This window comes from Phoenix dactylifera, chromosome 1, assembly GCF_051530095.1.
Source record: "Phoenix dactylifera cultivar Ajwa chromosome 1, Ajwa_hap1_PhDact_Kaust_v1.1, whole genome shotgun sequence".
NCBI lineage: Eukaryota > Viridiplantae > Streptophyta > Magnoliopsida > Arecales > Arecaceae > Phoenix > Phoenix dactylifera.
The window spans coordinates 19,365,757-19,389,162 of NC_143190.1; the positions used below are offsets into that span (position 1 = coordinate 19,365,757).

The window sequence follows — 23,406 nt, forward strand, 5'->3', positions numbered from 1 at the left end:
TCGCTCTATCCTAAAGTCACCTATGATGCATAAGATGGTTGGGCAACCTGGATCTTTATATTTAGGGAGAATGTTGTGCTGCAAAATAGCACTCACATTTTTAGTTAAAAATGCCTTCTTCTTAACATTTAATCGGCGTTTGACAGTACACAAGTCCTTCAAAAATTTGGCATATGAGGGTACTTGTTTGATTGCATCAAGAAGAGGTATGTTGATCTTTACTTGTTTAAAAAGTTCAAGAATTTCAGAATTAGGTTCGAGCTTTTGCAACGGCTTTAACCGTTGTGGAAAAGGTGGAGGAAAAGGACATTCAACTTTCTTAGTAGAAGTTGGGACCTCAACTTCTTCTTTGTCCCTTTCATCAACTTTGGGAGCATCAGAATTAGAAGTGACCTGCGGTCTCAATGGGACGGTTTGATCAATGACTTTCCCATTACGCAAAGTCATGATGCTTTTTGCATGTTCTGTATGCAAACTAGAGGGAGCCATATTATTACTACCGTGCACTTATGGGTTAGGTTGGGGTTGAGCTGGAAGCTTACCCTTCTCTTGGGTACTTAGGACGGTAGTCAACATTGACAATTGGTTCCTTATGTCTTCAAAATTTCGAGTATTTTGAGCATTGATATTAGCTTGACCTTGTAGAAAAGTTTGTATGGATTGCAAGGTATCCTCGATATTTGGCTTTTGAGAAGGTGATGGTGCATAAGTAGGATGTGCAGGTGGAGGAGCTGAATGGTGTGACTGTTGAGGATGATCGTTTCTCCACCTAAAGTTTGGATGATTCTTCCAACCAGGGTTATAGGTATTCGAGTATGGATCGTTATAAGGCTTTTGGTAGGAGTTCATAGCATTTGCTTGATCGTGCAAGACTTCTTTGAATGCCGGTATGGTGGGACAATCTGTAGTAGTATGACCCGACATATCGCAGATACCACAATACTCGTTTCTAAGCTCTATAGTCTTGACAGGCTCAACCTTCCTAAGCTCAATTTCTTCTACCTTCCTAGTGAGAGCTGCCATTTTAGCGTGAAGATCATCCTCAGTTCTCAGGTTGTATAGGCCTCGATGTACAGAGCTAGTAGGCTTAGGCAAAGACTTGTTGTTTCTATCCCCGTTATCCCAAAGTTGGGCAGTCTCAGCAAGGGAATCCAAATACTCCCATGCCTCATCAGGTTGTTTTTCTAAAAATCTACCATTGCACATGGTCTCTACAAATTGTTTCAACTGTGAAGATAAACCTTCATAAAAGAAGCTAATGGTTCTCCAAGTTTCGAATCCGTGATGAGGGCATGAGAGAAGAAGATCTTTAAATCTTTCCCAACATTCATAAAATGTTTCATTATCTTTTTGTTGGAAATTGCTGATATGTCTTTTCAAAAAGTTAGTCCTTTGTGTGGGGAAGAACTTCTTTAAAAATTCTCTCTGCATATCTTGCCAATTTCTTATTGATCTAGGTCGCAAAGAGTTTAGCCATGTTTTGGCCTTATCCTTTAGAGGGAAAGGAAACAATGTCAACTTGAGGACATCCTCGGTGACATTTGGCACTCTAAATGTAATGCTCAATTCTTCAAAATCCTTTAAATGAAGATACGGACTCTCGGACTCTAACCCGTGGAACTTGGGCAGCAATTGGATTACCCCGGGTTTGATGTCAAAATGTCCTACATTATCAGGAAAAATTATGCATGAAGGCTGACTAGTCCTAGCCGGTTGTAGGTATTGTCTTAGAGTCATAACATGGGGTTCTCGTTCTCGATTGTGGTGACTCCCCGCATCTTCATTTAAATCAGCCATCTCACAAGGTGTGAGATACTGCGAAGGAATTTCAGGGGTATGTCCTAAGGGATGATCTAAAGTTGTACGACTTAATCGACCGGTGTCGTCCCTATTCCACTTTAGCATGCAAAATATTTCCCTCTTTTTTTTTTTCTTTTTTTTTAAAAAAAAATAAAAGAAAATAAAAAATAAATATAAGTACCAACTAAAGTTACCCTAAAACGATATCCTAAAACAAAAATTTTATTCACAATCAAACATGCAACAAAACATTACACCTCAATTTCTAATGTTTTTCTTAAATTTCTAGACAGCTCCTAACTAGTTTGAAGAGGACACCTAAGCCTCCAATCCGGTCTAATGAACCGAGTTGACCAGGTAAGCTCCCAGGTAAGTGGAGGGGTCACGATGCGTTCGCAAAGGTCCCACTTAAAACCCACTTGCCTCGAACAGATGAACTGTCTCCCTTATAGGGACAAAGCTTGCCTAGACATCAACTAAGCCACGGAGCGAAATTGGTGCAACTTTCGGTGGTCTTCGTCCTTTTGAGCTCGAATGTCCTTAGGGGCCAACGTCTAGTTGATTTTAGTTAAGCTTAGGATATTTATGCACTGGGGTGATTTTTGGGCTAAGGACGAGTGATGAAATCCCGACCTTATCTTTTTAAATGGGTTCAGCCCTTAGAATATTTTATGCTGATGCCTTATACTATATGCAACAATCAAGAGATTTTTTTTTTAATGTTTTATGACATGACATTAAATTTCATTGAATAGGTGATCAAGCAAATTAATTATTTTTTTTAAAAAATTTTATGAGTTGACGTTTGAAATTTGAATTCTGAAATTTGAAATTTGAAATTTGAAATTTTAGGTTTTTTTTTTTTCTTTTTTTTAGTTTTGAATAATCACCCTTGATCTTTTCTTAAAGTTTTTTTTTCTTAAATTTTCAATTAGCAACAAGGGTTAATGAGATATGATAACGATAAAATTCTGATTCTAAAAAAAATAAATGCAGAAAATTTAAAGTAGAAAGCAGCAAGGTTTCGTATTAATCTGATGGTCTTACAAATGTCAGAATGTCAATCAGACCGTTCAGATTATCTAACAATGTGTCTTGCACTAGTTGACCAAATTTGAGTCAAATCAGACGGCTAATTTCTATGATATCAGAGTTTGATGCAAACTGTATAGGGAATTAAAAATAGTAGTAAAGTTGCAATTTTTTTTTTTCAAAAGAAAAATACTAACTACTAAGGTAAAAATTAAATCTAAAATTATACTAATAACTCAGCCGTTCCCCGGCAATGGCGCCAAAAACTTGGTACAAAAATAAAACTGCTCTTCCAAGTGCAGGAGAATCGCACAAGTAATATAACTCGGAAGTCCGAGGTCGATTCCTCAGGGAACGATCTATAGATTATTAGCGTAATTTCTAGATGTAATTTTCAGTTGATTTTCAAAAATTAAAAGCAGAGGATTAATAGATAACTAAACAAAGATCAATAATATATAGAAGGCTAGGGATCCGGAATCCTCCTTGACAATATTGCTTTCAATATATAAACTCGGCGATTCTTGATTAAGGATTAATATGATAGAGTTGTTCTAATCATGGAGTATACAATCTGAGAACATGAATTTAACATCCAAGTATTTATCATGCCGGTTACGTCTACGACAAATCAAGCATTGAAATAATCTATGCATCAACATATATATAAACCATACAAGATCTTATCCAATAAATAAATAAGCAAGAATCCCAAGGGATATAAAACAATTAGAATAAAGGTTTAGAATTTACTTCAAAGATAGCAATACATCAAGGGTTCCTCCATCACCCTTCACCTAAAGGATTAGCCAGCCATCAACATCAAAGACCCTCCCCTGTTACTCCTCTCTCTATTCGTTTTTTCTTTTTCTTTTTGGAAACAGGGCATCCCCTGTTTCCCTTTCTCTTTTGTTTTCGTTTGAAAACTCTGCAGCAGCCCGACGCCCCCCTATTCTTCTTCTTCGATACCCCCCTTCGGATCAGAGGTCTCCTCATATAGATCCCCAGAGCCCATGGAATCGATGATTCCACTGATCGCGCGTGGGGATGAGCGGACGGCAAGGATCGTGCGTTGCGGACGGCTGGGCTGATGCTGGTGCGGACGATGCGCGAATGTTGCGACGCTTCACGGGTTGCTGGTGGTGTTCTGGGATGCAGACGCGGCAGATGGATGGGTAGAAGCTCACGAACGGCTGGAAGGGAGGAAGAATCGGGCGCTGATCTCGGCTGGGAGGTGAAGCGGACAGACGCCATGGATTACGGCTGGGAGATGGTGGAAGCTGGGAGGTGCATGAACGCTGGCGGAAGAAGAGGGCGTTGATCACGGATGCTTCGCAGACGGCTGTGGAGGAGGCAGATGCTTGGGAGGCGATCACGGCTGGATCCGATGCTGAGAATGGACGCGATGGAGGATCGCCACAGATGCTGGGATCATGAACACGGGAGAATCACGCTGAGAGCTGGACGCGTGAATGGAGGAGGCGGACGCTGGGGCTGCGCGTGAGGATCACTGGAGAAGATTGCCCGGTGCGACGCTTCACGAGAGGCTCGCACGAGATCTGGAGGCTTGATACGGGTGCTCCGCGGATGCTTGGGAGGTGATCGCGGTCAAGACGGGAAGGGAGCTGATCACTAGTGCGGATGGAATCAGGATGCTAGGATTGGGTGCGGGAGATCAGATCACAGATCCTGGTTCACGGACGGCTGGAAGCTTGAGTTACATTGCGGAATTTGGGGAGTCGCTTGGGTGCGCGGAAGAAGAGTCATAGACTCTGTTCTGCAGTTGGGAGGATGCATCCTTTTTAGATAAATTTATATAAAATCATGTTAAAAATTATATTAAGTGCTAAGGATAAAATATTAATCATGCAAATGTTAACATCTATTATTTATCATTATTTTGCTAGCATTAGGCTAAGTTAATTGGTACTTAGATCGCACTTTTGTGCTCTCATCAATAGACATTAACTGAGAGACCAAAGCATAACTCTGTAATTGGAACAAAATGGATCTTTAGAAATAAATTAGATGAAAATGGGATAGTTATAAGAAATAAAGCTAGACTTGTAGCTAAGGGATACAATCAAGAAGAAGGGATAGATTTTGAGGAAACATTTGCTCCCGTGGCCAGATTAGAAGCTATTAGATTACTTCTAACTTTTGCATGCTTCATGGATTTCACATTGTATCAAATGGATGTAAAAAGTGCCTTCTTAAACGATTTTATAGAGGAAGAAGTATATGTAGAGCAACCTCCTGGTTTTGAGAATCATAAATTGCCAAATCATGTGTTTAGATTACATAAGGCATTATATGGATTGAAACAAGCACCTAGGGCTTGGTATGATCGACTAAGCAAATTTCTACTGAATAATGATTTCAGTAGAGGAAATGTAGATAAAACACTTTTTCTCAAAAGAAAAGACAGAAATCTGCTAGTAGTTCAAATATACATAGATGACATAATTTTTGGTGCCACTAATGATAATCTTTGCAAAGAGTTTGCTAAATTAATGCAAGAAGAGTTCGAGATGAGTATGATGGGAGAACTAAATTTTTTTCTCGGATTACAAATCAAGCAAACTAAGGAAGGTATCTTCATTCATCAAACTAAGTACACAAAAAAAATATTAAAGAAGTTTGAAAATGAAAATCACAAGGGAATAGGCACCCCAATGAATCCCACTAGTAAGCTAGACAAAGATGAAAAAGAAAAAAGTATAGATATAAAGCTTTATAGAGGCTTAATTGGATCTTTGCTTTACCTTACTGCTAGTAGGCCAGACATAGTGTTTAGTGTGGGAATATGTGCTAGATACCAATCAGATCCTAAGGAGTCACATCTAAGTGCTGTCAAAAGAATCCTTCGATATTTGAGAGCAACCACAAACATAGGTTTATGGTACTCTAGAGACTCCTATCTAGATTTACTTGCATATTCTTATGCAAATTTTGCTGGTTGCAAATTAGATAGGAAGAGCACTAGTGGAACATGTCAATTTTTAGGGAATAACTTAGTATCATGGTTTAACAAAAAGCAGAATTCGGTAGCATTGTCAATGGCTGAGACCGAATATATAGCTGCCGGGAGTTGCTGTGCTCAAGTACTATGGCTCAAGCAACAACTAGAGGACTATGGAATTAAACTTGACAACATTCCTATAAAGTGTGATAACACTAGAGCCATTAACCTTACTAAAAATTCGGTTCAGCACTCTAAAGCCAAACACATTGAAATAAGATATCATTTTATTAGAGATCATGTGCAAAATGGGAACATATATATTGAGTATGTATGTACTGAGAAACAATTAGCTGACATATTCACAAAACCTTTAAGTGAAGATAGATTTTGCATGCTTAGGAGGAAATTAGGCATATGTGATCCTTTTGATTGAGGATATATAAAAAGGAGCAAGTTGTCTCATGATACTCTCCTCCTATTTCGAAAAACCCATGAAACATTAGTCAAACTAGTCATCTATAGATTCCTTACTCATGTATCATTGTCCCATAAAGAATTTGTAAGGATTGGAGGAAAGGAAGAATTTTTAAAAGGAATGGAAGAGAAAGAAAATTTTCTGAACTGGGGCCGACCCGAGCCAGAATGGGGTCGACCCCACGTTGAGCTGACCCAAGAAAATCTGGGGTCGACCCAACGGCGGGATCCTGTTTTTAAAAGAGGGACCCGTGAGCTATGTTAGGGCACTGTTTCATCTTGTCCTCTTCCTAAAACCCTATTTTCCACTTTTTAATCCCTTCCAATCATCTCCAAACAGTGCTAGATTGCTTCTCTACGCCGTTAGATCAAGACCTAAGGAAGGATTTGGTGACAAAGGGACCCAAGCGAGCCGTTGTTAAGAGATCCGGGAGAGTTTCACGGCCAACCCTTGTAGATAGATATGCTAGAGAGTCTTCTACAGTGCCTCCACAAGATGAGACATGTGTAGAGCCTCCTCCTTCTCCCTCCCCTTCAGTTCAACTTGCAAAATATGAGGAAAGACCGGTTACCATGGGAAGAAGGATCCACTCCGAATTTATGGATCAAGAAGGATTCCGATTGGGAGATTGGATCCGAAGGCAGGGATGGGAGTATCTTTGCTTCCTAGATTTGGTGACATACCCGGGCTTGGTTCGTGAGTTCTATGCCTTCCTAAAAGTTGGAATGGGAGGGCTTGTGTCTGAAGTCCGAGGAGTAAGGGTTAGGATTTCAGAAGAAAGTGCTTCATCTCCCCTGCGAAGGTGCAACTCCAGAAAGGCCTAAAAGTAAGTTGAGAGCTCTACAGTTGATCTTTGAGAACGATGATTTCGACTATTCTGAGAATGTGATAGCGAGCTCCCTATCAGCTGAGATGGGGTTGTTGCACAGCTTCATAGGTCGGATTTTGTTTCCGAAAAGTGAAAGATTTGATCATATATCTGAGAGAGATTTGGTCATTATGGAGCACGTTATTCAGGGCATTCCCCTGAACCTCCCAGCTATGATGATCAGGCAGATGAGAGAGGCTATAAGTAAGTCAAGAGTCTCCCTGCCCTATGGTATGATACTCACCCTGGTCTTCCGACAGCATGATATATCTGTGGAAAGAGAGATCTCCAGGCATCTATTATTTACTGACACTTACACTGCACGGTCCCTAGTTCGCATGGATTATGAGAAGGTGAACGGGCAGTGGGTGCGTGGAGGAGCAGGGATACGTGCACCAGAGGGTGATGCACTAGAGGTTGCAGACCCCATTCCTGAGGCTGAGGTTCCTGAGGATCATCCTACGGCACCTACAGAGGCTGACCCATCATCATCCGTAGCCACAGGGTGCACAGAGGATTTTTGGTGTAGGATGACTGAGCTTGTGTCAGCTCAGGTGAGGACTCTCTCTGATGGATTGACGAACAGGATGGACATTATGACTGCTGAGCTTAGCGACCTCAGAGAGGAGGTGGGAGCATTACGGAGAGAGAGAGAGGCTCATGGTCCATCTGTACCCCGAGCAGCTGAGTCGGAGGTTTCGGCACAGAGTCATCCAGCTCAGCGAGGTCCACGCCAGACTTAGTCCCATCAGGCTCGACCTCCCCTCGCCAGTTATGCTAGGAGGATGAGGACTAGATCACAGCCATTAGATACCCCCTAGGCTGATGTTAGCATTATGATTAGTGCCTAAAATTTATCTAGTTCTCATATGTATTTTATGTTGTTCATGTACTTTGCACTTTGATTGAAGAACATTGTATTTTTGGCGTTAATGTACTACAATGTTCCATATTGATCAATAAAACTTGACTGTTTATTATTTACTGCGTCTACTTATCTATTGTCATGCACCTATTTGATGATAACAAAAAGAGGGAGAAGCAAGGAAAGAAAGAAGTTGCAATAAGTTGACAAACAAGGTTGAAAAATATAATAGAAGATAATATACACTTAAGGGGGAGCGATATGTAACAATGAAAATGTTAAAGTCTAAACTTTCAATCAAATTTCAGAATTTGGCATACCTCTCATACTCGATACATAATCTGAAAGTTGACAAACAAGGTTGAAAAATATAATAGGAGATAATATACACTTAAGGAGGAGCGATATGTAACAATGAAAATGTTAAAGTCTAAACTTTCAATCAAATTTGAGAATTTGGCACATACCTCTCATACCTCGATACATAATCTGAAACTCTTACTTTATCTCAAATTTTTGAAGTTTCATCTTTAACCAAATATAAAAGAAAGGGGAAGAAAATCAAAAGTTCAAATTGGCAATATTTGGATAAAAAAGGGAGAGACTTCACTCTCAAATTTGAAAAGCTGAAATTCAGCACATTGAGCTCTTTTAAAACTGATTTTAAGTTAAGTATCAATCTGCTCATACTCAATATTTTGTAATCATCAAAAAGGAGGAGATTGAGGATGATAGTGGTATTTTGATGATTAACACAACCATTGAGGGAATATCTATTAAATATTACAAGGTAATATGATACATCATTACTAAGTTCGTCACTCTCGGTACATTAGAAGAATAAGATCAAGATGTATTTCAATGATTAATAATGAGATAAAATTTGCGATAGAAAAGGGATAGTGAATTCTAAATTCCAATTCGGCAAAGTTTCAAGTGAAACGTACTCTTAAGGGGACAATAGTAATCTTCATTGTTAAGAGTATGTAGCACCACCATGGCATACATTCAAAATTGCTTGAGGTATATTTCATTGATTATATGGATGAATCTAACCTTAAGCTGCAGTAAAGTATGGAATGAGTCGACCCCAAGATTGGTGGAGTTAACCCCGGCACATCATGGAACCATCAGGCACACTTCTGCAAAAATGGCACGGATGAACAGTAGTTGAGTCGACCCCAAGTTTGCTTGAGTCGACCCAATCTTCAAGCCTCAAAAAAATAAGTCTCTGAAATTTACTGAGAGGGCCGACCCCAACCTTCCTTGAGTCGACCCCAGATTGAGTCGACCCCAGGAATGCTTGAGTCGACCCCAATGGAGTCGACCCTAACTGAACATAAGTCGACCCCAAGGCTGTGTCGTTCAAAGATGTCTCTCTGGAATCCCTGAGAGGGTCGACCCCAATGGAACTTGAGTCAACCCCACTGAATCTTGAGTCGACCCCAAAAAGTGTTGAGTCAACCCCAGTGAAAAACGGCTGAAATATAAGGTTCTGTGTTTCCTGAGAGGGTCGACCCCATTGTAGCAGAAGTCGACCCCAGTGAAAGTTGGGTCGACCCCAGTGAAAGTTGAGTCAACCCCAGGTCTGATGAACAGTGGTTTGAGTCGATCCCAGAAAAGGTTGGGTCGACCCCAGCACGGGCAGAAGCATAACGGCTAGTTCTGCAGAAGTACTTTTTGTCCTCCCAACAGCAAGTAACGGCTAGTTTTTGAAATCTAACCAATAGGGGGAGTCCAATGGATGAGAAAAACTATTTAAAGTGATACTATTCATCAGAGAAAGCATCCTTTTTCAAAATATCAAAGCTTACACAAGAAAGACAAGTGCCCTAATTTTCTTCATCCAAATGCTTCACTCAAAGAGTCAAAAGGAAGTGGTAGAGCAGATTCTAAGGAACATTAAGAGCTCCATCAACCCTTGAAGAGTGAAGCAATCTTGACAAAGAAGAGAGAAGTCTCATTAAGCGATAACTATATTCTAAACTCTTCTTTGTAGCTTATAATTGTTATATTTGCTCATCTAGGAGTTTCAACCTTTTTCTTCTTTTCAATCATCTTGTAAAGGTTTGTTGGTGAGCCCGTAAAACCAACGGTGTAGGTTTATTGGTGAACCCGTAAAACCAATTGTGAAAGTTCGTTGGTGAGCCCGTAAAACCAACATAGGTTTTTGGTGATCCCGGAAAACCAAAGTGTAAAGGTTTTTGGATTGTGAGCCCAGAAAACAATCCAACTATAATCCGCGGGATTATAGTGAATTCCCAAGGGGTCGCTTTGGGAGTGGATGTAGGTGCTTAGGAGAGCACCGAACCACTATACTTCTTGTGTGTTTGCATTGTATATTATTTTAACTTCACTCACTCATCAATTGACTCAATTAAGATAGTAAAAATTTAGGGAAACCAATTCACCCCGCCCCCTCTTGGCTTGTCACCTTGGGCAACAGCCGACCTCATTTACAAATGAAAAAAAAAGAATAAGAAGATGGCAGAATCTCAGGCTGCCTCGGAAGTAGTGGCAACCTCGGCACCGGCCTCGTGGCAGTCCGCTGGAGCAGCCTCGGGAGCAACCTCAGGAGTCACTTCGGGAGCACCCTCTGAAGCTTCTCCAGATGGGATCTCGCGAGCGACCTCAGGAGCCACCTCGGTCTCGGCCTCGACGGCTACAGGGGCAGGACTCTCGGGTGCGCTGTCATCATCAATAGCCTCGTTTGTATCATCCTCCACGGCCCTGAGTAGATGAGGTCGAAGATTGCTGAAGTCAAGCTTGGGGCAAAGCCTCGGCACCTGGGCCCGAAAGTCCTCGAAGCCGTGGATGAACCCATCGACCGCCTCCTCCTCCAGCTCCTCTCGATACTCGGCTAACTCGCAAAAAATCTGCACCGCATTCCGAGCTTGTTCCATCGCTTTCTTCTCTCGAGCCTCAAGTTGCTCGACCTTTAGCCGGAGGATCCCCGCCTCGTATTTCTGGCCTGCGAGCTCAGACTGGGCATCGGCCAAGCGTGCCTCAGCAGCACGAAGAGTCGTCCTGGTAAGGGCATAAGAGGCTTCCTCCTCCTTAAGGTGCTCAGCCTTGAGCTTGAGCTCGGATTCAGCGGCCTCTGCCCTCGCGGTGGATTCCTCCCGCTTGACCTCGGCCTCGGCAAGCTTCTTCTCCGTGACCTCCTGTCCTCGCTGGCTCCTCCAGGCTTGATTTTCGTAGTCAGCCGCCGTGGAGGCTAACATGTCAGTCCCATGGAGGTGCTATGAGGAAGAAAAATAAAGATTAACCGAGCTTGAGAACTTAGAAAGATCTGAAAATGAAAGCATGAGAAAAGCTTATCCGGACAGCAGAACAATAGGCTTGTTCAATAAATTCGCTGACCCCACCGGCTTCGAGCTTGGCTCGGTCAGCTGGAAGCTGCGCGCAACGGACGACCTCGCAGGCAACCTTGCTATTGTGGAGGGCCGAGTAGTCCTCGAGAACCAACCACTCGGGGCAGTAGGGCCTCCTCTCACGGCGATCCTCAACCCCTGAGGAGCTCGGGAGATTGAGTCTTGAAGAGCTCAGTAAAGAAGCATGGGAAGAACTCGGGACTCCGAGACCGCTGCCCGGCTCAAGTCCCGAGTGCCACAAATGGATGATCTTGCAAACTTTTGAAGGGCCCGAAGTCGGGCGAGCACGGGCCGCTGATTCCTCGACGGCCTTGGCAGGAGTTGCGCGCTCAGCGGGGGGAGCTGTTGTCCAATTTCTGTTTACCTAAAAATATGCTAAACAGATCGTTGTTAGAACCGACAAACAAAGTTTAAATAAATTTTACTCTTGCCTTTTCTACTCAAAGAATATTGGTCATAAGAGGTCGATCCACAGGAAGGCGATTGGAGTTGCATAAAAATTAAAACATTTACTCGGATTCAAAACCGATTTTTGAATAACGAAAGAAAAAAAAAACATTACATTGGAGATGTTGACGGATTCTCTAGTTTACCGGAGAATGTTTTTTACTTGAAATTGACAAAAAGACACGTCTTTAAATTCGAAAGGCATTTATATATTGAACTAATTAAAGAAAAGCTTTGGCATAAAATGGATGAAAACAATGCTAGGAAAATTGCAGACTGAAATATAGATTGCATGAAACAAGATTTAAATATATTGCATCAAAGAAGAAAAAATAAAAGATTGCATAAAAAAAACAGAAATTAACGTGAACTTAGAACAGGGACTGCATGAAAGAAAAATTTAATGTATTGCATAAAAAAAAGATTATAGAATTTGAAGAACGAAAATTAAAAACAACAGAAATTAAAACTTTAGCATAAATTAAACTCTCTATTAAAATAAAATTAAAACCCTCAAAACAACATGCTCTCAAAATAAAACTCTTAATAAAATACTCTCTCTCTCTTTTTCTTCTTTTTTTCTTCCCCATAATAGAGCTCCTCCTCTGTTTTTCTTTTGATCAGAGCCTCTTCTCTTCCCTGTTCTTTTGGCCCACCACCGAACTCCTTCCCCTGTTTCTTGGTCCACACCTCCGCCCCCCTCCTCCCTTGCCGATGGCTCCCTTATATAGATCCCCAGCAAGCACGTGGATGGCTGGAATCACGGACTCGCTGGGAGGAGCGTGCGCTGCTGCATCACGGAATGCGGTGGAGAGGGGCTGGCCGCGGGATCGACGGGATGGAAGAAGAAGGCAGATGCGATCAACGGGGCTTCACGAGTGGCTGGGATGGAGTGCTAATCCGGAAGCTTTGGAAGAGGAGGAGACGTGGATCGAGGCGCTGCGAGGAGCCGATCACGGGAGGACGCCATTCACGGATGCGGTGCTGGCACGAAAGCGGAAGGTGGGAACGCGCTGGCAGTGATGGCTCCGAGATGGCTGGGCTGCGTTCGAAACGGGCGCCTGGGATCTGGATGATGGGTTTCCTTCTTTGGGTGCCGGATTGGGGCGTTCATGGCACGGGACAGCTGGCAGCGATGGGAGAAGAGGAGGAAACTATCACGGCTTGCTTCTTCGGGCCATGCTGGGATTACGGGATGCTATGAGGCGTGGGAGGCTGGACCACGGTGGAAGCTGGGATCACGGGAAGAGTTGGGATCACAGCTTGAAATCGGAAGGGAGGAGACGCGCGTGGGTGGACGGGCGCGGGATCCTTTCTTCTCCCTGTTTCCACACGGGATGAAGCTTGATTTGATCTGAAAGATGGACGGCCGTGATGTACTGTGGGAGGAAGAAGAGGATGCCTGGATTGCGTTCGAAATGGGCACCGGAATGGAAGGCGATCGGGGACGTGGCATGGACGTGGTAGGGACGCGGACGAACGCCTGATGCGGAAGGCTGGCTGAGACGTGCCGGCTGGTTGCTTGCATGGTACGGGAGAGCTAGCTCAGTGGGATGAGCTGAGCTCAAATTTAATGTTGTTGGGTCTCCTGGATTACTTGCACTCAAACACAAATACAACGTTAATTAATTAATTTTATCATTAATGTTTAACTATAATACTAATTAAGATGGTACGATGATTGCACTTTTGTGCTCTCATCATACCTCCCAACTAGCTTATTACCAGTCTCTAGCAATTTAGTGCGAAAATGATAAAATGAGAGTGCAAAAGTGTTATTTATTATATAAATATACTAAGATAAATACTCACTTTCGTAGAGCATTACGATTGTACTTAGCATGTGCAACAAGCCGTTAAACCCCTAGGTTACACTAGTGGACGAGTGTTGTCTCGTGAGGGTTTGCAGTGAAGTTACCCACAAACTTCAATCCCAAAATAAAATTTGTTTTATGAAATGAAAGTCTAATTTCAAGTACATAACTGATAAGAATTTCAAAAGCACACAAGGTTTTAATTACTAAGTAGCCCAAATTCTAGGTTACTATGCAATTTAAGTTGAAGTCATTAAGTTTTCTGTTAGGGAGTTGTAATACTTATTTATACTTGAGTGCTCAGTGAAGTCTGGATCATGCACCAGCTAAGATTTTGGATCTCCAAAATATCGCTAATGCTAGTAATTTCCAATAATTGGTCGGACAAGACCTATTTACTGATTCAAAATCATCTTATCTACAGGATTTTGAGAGTTGTGGATGTTTATTTTAATACCTCATGGGCTTTATCTGTAATATTCCAGTTTACTCGAATTTTTGCAACGACGGCTTTCACACTATTGTCTTTCTTAAGGTCAAAATACAATTGATTTTTTTTTAACTTTTTTTAAGAAACATGAAAATGTTTATATTGTGCACTTTTACTCCTGTGATGATTCCTCCATGTAGCGAACAATTAGTCGACAATTCTCACACCAGTTGGCATGAGGTGTCGAGCATCAAGACTCCCCTACGGACCTATGCTCGGGTTCCTTATCACAAGTCCGCTGACCTTTGACAATAGGTAGCTCTTTTCGATGTACCTGACTAAATCCACCAAATAGTTTTTTGTTTTTTTGTTTTTTTATCAGAAAAAGATGGTTCATCAGGATTCGAGGTTGCTACCATATTTTCAACACAATGTCGAACCTATACCTTAGAAAATGCAGGCCAGATGTGTTGTGAAATTCAAAGCACTAATTAGCTTACAACTCACTAAAAGGAACTTAATAAAAAGAACTCACTTTGCACTACTTCCTGCTAGTCATTGGGCTCTTAGATTTTATATACCTTGTGTGTTGTAAAGAAATTAGTTTTTTTTCATAGGAAAATTGCAAATGCTTAAAAATACCCCCAAACCTAAATCTAACATTGTCCTCAATGTTAAAAAAAATTTTAAAGCAGTAAGTGGATAGAGGAGAAGTTACCTGATATGAGTGGGTAAATTGAAAATTTGGGGCAAAATCCTCCAAACCTGCATGTTAGTAATTTATTAATTTTTTTTTATAATATCTATATATTGGGTTGCCTCCCACGAGCGCTAAGTTTTATGTCTTCAGCCAGACAATTCTAATTCATTCATGATAGACAAGGTCGGTCAGAAGTGTCTCCTCGACTTCTGGACCCAGACACTCAAGGTATGGTTTTAAACGATGTCCATTGACTTGAAAGGACCTACCATCCTTGGTATTGCATATTACTACTACACCACGCAGGTGCACTTTTTCTACTGTGTATGGGCCAGTCCAGCGAGATTTAAGTTTTCCAGAGAATAGATGTAATCGAGAATCATATAGAAGGACTTTTTGTCCTTGGTGAAATTCCTTACGAATGATCATTTTATCATGCATGATCTTCATGCGATCTTTGTACTTCTTGGCACATTCGTAAGCATCATTTCTAATTTCTTCAAGCTCATCGAGTTGAAGCTTCCTATATGCTCCCGCTTTGTCAAGATCGAAATTTAAATTTTTAATCGCCCAATAGGCCTTGTGCTCTAACTCGACAGGTAAATGGCAGGCCTTGCCATAGACAGTTCTATATGGAGACATTCCAATTGGTATTTTGTAAGCCGTCCGATATGCCCACAGTGCATCTGTTAGCCTAAGAGACTAATCCTTCCAAGATGTATTAACAGTTTTTTCAAGTATGGTCTTGATCTCTCGATTGGAAATTTCGACTTGTCCACTTATTTGTGGATGATATGGTGTACTGACCTTATGATTAATGTTGTACTTTCTCATAAGGGCTTTAAAGATTTTATTACAAAAATGTTTTCCCCCATCATTAATGATAGCACGCGGGGTGCCAAAACGAGCAAAGATAGATTCTTTAAGGAACTTGATCACCACTTTGTGATCATTGGTCATACACGTGATAGCCTCAATCCATTTTGATACATAGTCAACTACCACAAGAATGTACTGATGCCCAAACGACGTAGGAAAAGGACCCATAAAATCAATACCCCAAACATCGAAGATTTCTATAATTAAGATTGGGTTCAAGGGCATCTCATTCTTTCTCGAAAGTTTGCCTAATCGTTGACATCGATCGCAAGATCTACAATAGTCATGCGCATCTCGAAAAAGTGTGGGCCAATAAAATCCGCACTGCAAAACTTTTGCAGCAGTTTTCTTCCCACTAAAATGACCACCGCAAGCATGGTCATGACAAAAAAAAAAGGATATTCCTTTGATCGTGTTCAGGGATGCATCGTCTGATGATTTGACCAGGACAATATTTGAACAAGTATGGTTCATCCCAAAAATACCATTTTACATGAGCTAGGAAGCGGAATTTCTCTTGTTTGGTCCATGAACTGGGCATTCGTTCAGTAACTAGATAGTTGACTACATCAGCATACCATGAAACATTGGTATGGGAAATCATCATTAATTGTTCATCAGGGAAGGTCTCGGACACAAGCATGGATTCTCCAGATGATTCAATAATTAATCTAGACAAGTGGTCAGCTACAACATTTTTAGATCCCTTTTTATCTAATATTTCAAGATCAAATTCCTAGAGCAATAGGATCCAACGAATGAGTCTTGCCTTGGTATCCTTCTTTGTGAGAAGGTACTTAAGGGCGGCATGATCAGAATAAATAAGGACCTTGGATCTTATCAGATAGGGACGAAATTTGTCAAGAGCAAAGACAACAGCCAACAACTCTTTTTCAGTGGTAGAATAGTTAAGTTGGGCGTCATTCAGAGTTTTGCTCGCATAATGAATCACATGGGGAAGCTTCCCCACTCGCTGACCTAGGACGGCACCTATTGCATAATCAGATGCATCACACATGATTTCAAATGGCAGATTCCAATCCGAGGACCTTATGATGGGTGCTGAGGTTAGTTCAGACTTCAGTCTTTCGAAAGCAGTTATACAAATCGACGAAAAATTAAAAGTAGCATCTTTCGCCAACAGATCGCATAAGGGTTTCGACAATTTACTCAAATCCTTGATAAATCGGCGGTAAAAATCCACATGCCCTAAAAAGGATCTGACTTCCCTAACAGTTTTGAGAGGTGGTAACTTGGCAATTAATTCTACTTTGGCTTTATCCACCTCGATTCCCCTTTGTGACACAATGTATCCCAGAACAATACCTGATTGGACCATAAAATGACATTTTTTCCAGTTAAGAACTAAATTTTTCTCTTTACATCGTTCCACAACAAGGGTCAAGTGATGGAGACATTCATTAAAATTAGATCCGAATACAGAAAAGTCATCCATAAAAACTTCTAAAAATTTCTCCATCATGTCGGAGAAAATGCTCATCATACACCGCTGGAATGTAGCCGGTGCATTGCATAACCCAAAAGGCATGCGACGATAGGCCAAAGTGCCATAAGGATAGGTGAATGTGGTTTTCTCTTGATCCTCACGTGCAATTGGAACTTGGTTATATCCAGAATAACCATCAAGGAAATAGTAGTAAGAGTGGCCAGCTAGACGTTCTAACATTTGGTCAATGAAGGGTAGTGGGAAGTGGTCTTTCCTAGTCATGGCGTTCAGCTTTCTGTAGTCGATGCACACTCACCATCCAGTTTGGATTCAAGTTGGGACTAACTCATTTTGGCATTCTTGATCACAGTAATTCTAGATTTTTTGGGTACGACTTAAACTGGGCTCACCCACTGGCTATCAGAAATAGGATATATAATCCCTGCATATAAGAGTTTAATGATTTCAACTAGAACCACATCCTTCATGACTGGGTTAAGTCGCCTTTGTGGTTCTCTAGAGGTTTTTGCATCCACTTCTGGATGAATTTTATGTTGGACCACAGAAGGGCTAATCTCCTTAATATCAGCTATAGAACAGCCGATCGCTTCTTGATTTTTCTGAAGGATATTTAACAACTTATCTTCCTATTCTTTAGTTAAATTTGATGCAATAATAACAGGTAAGGTGTTGTTGTCCTCTAGAAATGCATATTTTAGGTTTTCAGACAGATCTTTAAGTTCAAACTGGGGAGGTTTGACACTTGAAGGTACTAGCTGGGATTTAGGTATAGGTAATGATTCAAATTTAGTAGCCCATCTGCTAGTATCCATTACAGGAATGGAATCTAGCAATGCTTTAACCTCCTGATTCGACTCTCCTTCCTCACAATCTTGACTGAATTAGGCCAAACATCTTTCTAGTGGATCAGAATAACTTGATTCCTCGAAGGACTTGCTGATTATGTTTTCAATCATGTGAATTTCTTCTAAATCGTCCATCTCAGATGGTTGATTACTACTGTGAAAGACATTGAGTTGGACGGTCAAGTTTCCAAATGCTAAGGTCATTATCCCATTTCGGCAACTGATCACAATATTTGAAGTGGCCAAAAATGGTCTACCAAGAATTATCGGGATGTGACTACCTAGATTTTTCACTGGTTCAGTTTCGAGGACTACAAAATCCACAGGGTAGTAAAACTCATTTACCTTTACAATTACATCCTCTACAATTCTCTTAGGATACTTCACAGTCCTATCTGCTAATGACAAAGTAATGTTTGTGGGCTTTAATTTTTCCAAACCTAGTTCTGTGTAGACAGAATAGGTAATAGGTTTACGCTTGCTCCTAAATCTAGGAGAGCTCTCCGAATGATGGTTTCTTCTATTTTAATTTCAACAGTGGGGCAACCAGGGTCCTTGTATTTTGGGGCAATCTGTTGCTGAATGAGAGATGAGGCTTGTGCAGCCATAATAGCTTGCCTAGGAATACTCGTTTTCCTTTTCACCGTGGTCAGGTCTTTTAAGAATTTTGTATAGAAGGAAATCTGTCTGATGGCATCTAAGAAGGGTAAATTTATTTGGACATTTTTAAAGACTTTCATGATTTCATCATACTGAGATTTTTTCTTTGAGTCTTGTAGTCTACTAGGAAAGGGAGCCTTGGGTGTGTATGTCTCTATTGGTTTCTCCTCTATTTCTTGTGTTCCCTGTTCTTGTGCCTTTTTCTGAGTGGGGTTAGGTTCCTGCTTTTCTTCTTTTTCTTGCACAGGAAGTTGGACTTTGTTGTCCACTTGCTTGCCAGACCGTAAAGTGGTAATTGTCTGAACTTCATGGGTAGGGTTTCCATTAGAATCAATCTGAAACTGGCCTCTTAGCCCTTGATTCTGTTGCCTACTAGGGTTAGGCACTGGCTGACTAGGTAGTTCACCTTTCTTCCTATCCCCTAGAGAGTTTGCTATTTGGCTTGCGCATGGAATTGGTTAGTCTGGGTTTGAGCCATTTTGGTCTCTTGTTGCTGTTGGATGAAGTCTTGTTGCTGCTTCATCATGTTAGCCATCATGGCTTCCAATGATGTAGTTTGCTGAGGGATAGGGGCACTATAAGTAGGAATAGGTGGAGCCAATGATTGGTTTATTTGTGATGGACCTATCCTGAAAAATTTTTTCTGAAAACCTGGTGGACCACTCTGATGCTGAATAGGTTCATTTTGCTTTTATGAGAAATTTGGGTGGAACCTATTATCAGGGTGGTAGACTGGGCTGAATGAATTGGGAGTGGGCTTCTTGAAGGCACTATATGAGTTTAGAGCATTTGCCTGCTCAGCCTTAATGTTGGGTAAACTAGGACAACATTCCACTAAATGCTCAGAACTATTACACGAGCATTTGCCTGCTCGTGTTCTACTTTCATGATGGGATTTAACTCTTTATATGAACTCGAGCTAGTGGAAACAGTGAAAACATCAAAGTTTTTACTTAAGTTGTTCATTCCAGTCACCAGATTGGACATGACATTTTTGAGTTCTGGGTCTGCTTTCATTTCATAATTACCTGATTTTCTAGACCCGAACTCATCTCTATTTACTTCCTCACCATAGCTACTCCAATTTTGGGCGTTCTCGGCTAAGTCAACAAGAAATTCATAGGCTTGATCCGGGGTTTGGTTCATGAACCTACCCTTGTGCATGGACTCAATCATGTTTCTATGTGCCAGAGTTAGTCCTTTATAAAAGAAGTAGACTAGATCAGCCTTGTCAAGCCCATGGTGCGGGCACTTAACCAAAAGATCATGGAATCTTTCCCAAAGTTGGGAAAATTCCTCCTCAGATTTTTCTCTAAAAGTTCTGATGGCATCCTTAATTTTTTCAGTTTTTATCATGGGATAGAACTTAGCCATGAACTTCCTAGATAGTTGTTCCCATGATGTGATGGAATTTGAAGCAAGGGAATACAGCCATGCAGCAGCACGATCCTCTAAAGTCATGGGAAACAACTTTAATTTAATACCCTCTTCATCTAAGTTTTGATTTCTAAATGTTTGACAGATTGTCAAAAATTTGTTTAGATGAATGTAGGGTTGTTCACTCTCGAACCCATAAAATTTGGGTAATATGTTTATTGTTGCAGCCCGAATCTCGAATTGGGCTGCATTATTAATTGGTAATACTATGCAAGTAGGGGGACTAGCAGATGCGGTTGCGAACAACTCATTCAAAGTTCTAATATGTTCACCCATTGTAGAGATTGATGGTTGGTTTACCGTTCGCAAGTTGTGATGAAAAGTTCTGTCAATCTCAGGATCAAATGGGGTTAACTTATCCCTTAATGACCTTCTACCATGCATACATTATCAACAATTCATTAGATTTGACTCCTAAAATGAACGAAATCCTAAGAGAAGAGAAGGGCTAGACACAGATGACCACAACCAACACCACACAACAAGTTGACTCTATTAGTCTTAGAATTAAGTGAGGTTTAGTAGCTTTTAATCTAGTTGCACAGAGATTTATCAGGTTAAAAAGTTCCTGAAATTTTTTCCTAGATTAGACAGCTCCTAATCTCCCTTTTAGATTAAGCTTAAGCTTACCAGTTAAGCGATCCAGTAATCAGTGATCAGAAAAGTTCCGGGGTGTGTGGTGGTACTAGAAGGGATACACCGATACCACAATACCCGTAACAGTTCTCACTGTTGTAAAACTTTCCTAAACATCACCAATTACTAAATTCTCACTGGAGTGGCTTTCAGCCGCTTCTTTCCAAGAGCCTAATTGAGCTCGAAAACCCTAAGGCCAATGTCTAATTGGTTTTAATTTAATTTGGCTTAGGATATGTATGCAAGGTGGTGATTTTTGGGCTAAGGACAGGTAATGACTTCCCGACCTTATCTTTTTAATGGATTTTATCCTTAAATTATTTTATGCAAATGCTTAATACTAAATGTAGCAAATAATCAATGAATTTTTTAAAGTTTATGCAATGTCATTAGGTTGTACTGACTAAATGAGCAAGCAATTTTTTTTTAATTTTATATTTTTTAATTTTTTATATAGGAATAACTTGAATGTAAACTAAAAACTAATCCTTATGCGTCAGTCAATCTCCGAATGCCCGTTGAATAAGCTCTGGAGATTACCTTGAAGGATTGCACCCTATCAATTATTAGCAATAATAATAATTTTTTAATTTTTTTTAATTTAATTAACTTTTTTTTAACTTTTTTTTTAAATTTCAAATTTTGAATTTCAGAATTCAAATTTTGAATTCAAATTTTTAAATTTTAGAATTTTGGAAATTTTTTTCAAATTTTTTTTGAATTTTTTTGATTGTTTTTTTAATTTTAAATTTTGAATTTCAAATTTCAGAATTTAATAACTACGAAATTATTAACTAAAAATAATCAAAACAAGGGAAATTAATAAAAATAAAAAAAAACTTACTACCAGAGTGCGTTCACTCCGGGCATCCAAAATTCGATTTGATTTTCGTGATCGTTCTTGCTTCTCGATTTGCCTCTCCGGCAACGGCGCCAAAATTTTGTTGTCTGATTCCTGTTTACCTAAAAATATGCTAAACAGATCGTTGTTAGAACTGACAAATAAAGTTTAAATAAATTTTACTTTTGCCTTTTCTACTCGAAAAATAGTGGTCGTAAGAGGTCGATCCACAGGGAGGTGATTGGAGTTGCATAAAAATTAAAACATTCACTCGAATTCAAAATCGATTTTTGAATAACAAAAGAAAAAAAAACATTACGTTGGAGATGTTGACGGATTCTCTGGTTTACCGGAGAATGTTTTTTACTTGAAATTGACAAAAAAATAGGTCTTTAAATTCGAAAGGCATTTATATATTGAACTAATCAAAGAAAAGCTTTGGCATAAAATGGATGAAAACAATGCTAGAAAAATTGTAGACTGGAATATAGATTGCATGAAAGAAGATTTAAATATATTGCATCAAAGAAAAAAAAATAAAAGATTGCATAAAAAAATAGAAATTAACTTGAACTTAGAACAGGGATTGCATGAAAGAAAAATTTAATGTATTGCATAAAAAAAAAGAAGGATTACAGAATTTGAAGAACGAAAATTAAAAATAATAGAAATTAAAACTTTAGCATAAATTAAACTCTCTATTAAAATAAAATTAAAACCCCAAAACAACATGCTCTCAAAATAAAACTCTTAATGAAATTCTCTCTCTCTTTTTTTTTCTTTTTCTTTTCTTCCCCAAAACAGAGCTCCTCCTCTGTTTTTCTTTTGAATAGAGCCTCTTCTCTTCCCTGTTCTTTTGGCCCACCACCGAACTCCTTCCCCTGTTTCTTGGTCCACACCTCCGCCCCCCTCCTCCCTTGCCGATGGCTCCCTTATATAGATCCCCAGCAAACACGTGGATGGCTGGAATCACGGACTCGCTGGGAGGAGCGTGCACTGCTGCATCACAGAATGCGGTGGAGAGGGGCTGGCCGCGGGATCGACGGGATGGAAGAAGAAGGCTGACGCGATCAACGGGGCTTCACGAGCGGCTGGGATGGAGTGCTAATCCGGAAGCTTTGGAAGAGGAGGAGACATGGATCCGGGCGCTAGGAGGAGCCGATCACGGGAGGACGCCATTCACGGACGCGGTGCTGGCACGGAAGCGGAAGGTGGGAACGCGCTGGCAGTGATGGCTCCGAGATGGCTGGGCTGCATTCGAAACGGCCGCCTGGGATCTGGATGATGGGTTTCCTTCTTTGGGTGCCGGATTGGGGCGTTCATGGCACGGGAGAGCTGGCAGCGATGGGAGAAGAGGAGGAAACGATCACGGCTTGCTTCTTCGGGCCATGCTGGGATCACGGGATGCTGTGAGGCGTGGGAGGCTGGACCATGGTGGAAGCTGGGATCACAGGAAGAGCTGGGATCACGGCTTGAAATCGGAAGGGAGTAGACGCGCGTGGGTGGACGGGCGCGGGATCCTGTCTTCTCCCTGTTTCCACACGGGATGAAGCTTGATTTGATCTGGAAGATGGACGGCCGTGATGCACTGCGGGAGGAAGAAGAGGATGGCTGGATTGCGTTCGAAACGGGCACCGGAATGGAAGGCGATCGGGGACGTGGCATGGACGTGGTAGGGATGCGGATGAACGCCTGATGCCGAAGGCTGGTTGAGACGTGCCGGCTGGTTGCTTGCATGGTACGGGAGAGCTGGCTCGGTGGGATGAGCTGAGCTCAAACCCAATGTTGTTGGGTCTCCTGGATTACTTGCACTCAAACACAAATACAACGTTAATTAATTAATTTTATCATTAATGTTTAACTATAATAC

The 23,406-nt window shown here is 40.9% G+C and overlaps 1 non-coding gene across 1 annotated transcript; it reads left to right on the plus strand.

Annotated features, from left to right (window-relative positions):
- The first annotated feature begins 1,276 nt into the window (after window positions 1–1,276).
- On the plus strand, window positions 1,277–1,385 carry LOC120108133 (small nucleolar RNA R71). Its single transcript, XR_005509605.3, has one exon. It is a non-coding gene; the product is annotated as a small nucleolar RNA R71 (small nucleolar RNA).
- The last annotated feature ends 22,021 nt before the right edge of the window (window positions 1,386–23,406 follow it).